Here is a 1,195-nt window from a genome sequence, read left to right on the forward strand (position 1 = left end):
GGGGGGGGGCGAGTATCGCAACCTCAACTCCGTCTTTCAGTCGCTTGGGATCGCTCACCGTTTAGCATGTCCACATACACATCAGCAGAATGGTTCAGTAGAATGTAAGCATCGCCACATCATTGAAACTGGTATTACTCTTTTGGCTCATGCATCTGTTCTGTTTCGGTTTTGGAGTGATGCTTTCACCACTTCATGCTTTCTTATCAACCGTACTCCCACTCATGTTTTGAACATGAAGACTCCCATTGAAGTTCTTCTTAATGAACAACCAGACTACACCTTCTTCAAGGTGTTTGGGTGTGCTTGCTGGCCCCATCTCCGTCCATATAACAAGCGTAAGCTCGAGTTTTGTTCCAAGAAGTGTGTCTTTCTTGGTTATAGCTCTCTTCATAAAGGATACAAATGTCTTCATGTGCCCACTAATCGTGTCTATATATCTCGGGATGTCGTGTTTGATGAGCATGTTTTTCCCTTTGCCAAACTCCCTATGTCCACTGCCGAACCACCACCCATGCATTCATCCTCTGTTGCTTCTGACCAATTTGATGATGTTGCATCTTCTCCAATATTGTTGCCTAATCATGGTGCAGGCACTGGTCGTGGGGCTCGTTTGGAGATTTTAGAGGCACCATCGCCTCCTTCGTCATCATCGCCTTCCTCGTCGGCACCATCAGCTGTGCACGACGATCATATGGCGCCACTACATGGCCTCGGTCCGCGTGCCCATGCACGACCGATCAATGCCCCGGTTTTGTCGCCCGCTTCATCGCCTCTGGCCCCAGGGCCGGCATTGCCGCGGCCTCAGCCCGCGACCCTGGTCATGCCAACGGCGTCTAGGCCGGCCTCGCCCGTCCCCGCCTCGTCACCAACAGCGACTCGGCCAGCCTCGCCCGCCCCTGCCTCGCCTATGGCATCTGGGCCATCGCCATCGGGGCTGGCCTCGCCCGGGCCGGTTTCAGCGCCATGCAGCCCGGAGCCGTCTGGCATCGGCTCCCCTGAGGCGTTGCCAGGTCCCACGACACCACCGTCGCCCTCGTCCAATACTGTTGCTGCTAGCTCCTTTAGCGTCATGATACGTCTCCAACGTATCTATAATTTATGAAGCATTCATGCTATTATATTATCTGTTTTGGATGTTTACAGGCTTATTATACACTTTTATATTATTTGTGGGACTAACCTATTAACCGGA

This window comes from Triticum dicoccoides, chromosome 5B (genome assembly GCF_002162155.2).
Source record: "Triticum dicoccoides isolate Atlit2015 ecotype Zavitan chromosome 5B, WEW_v2.0, whole genome shotgun sequence".
Lineage (NCBI taxonomy): Eukaryota > Viridiplantae > Streptophyta > Magnoliopsida > Poales > Poaceae > Triticum > Triticum dicoccoides.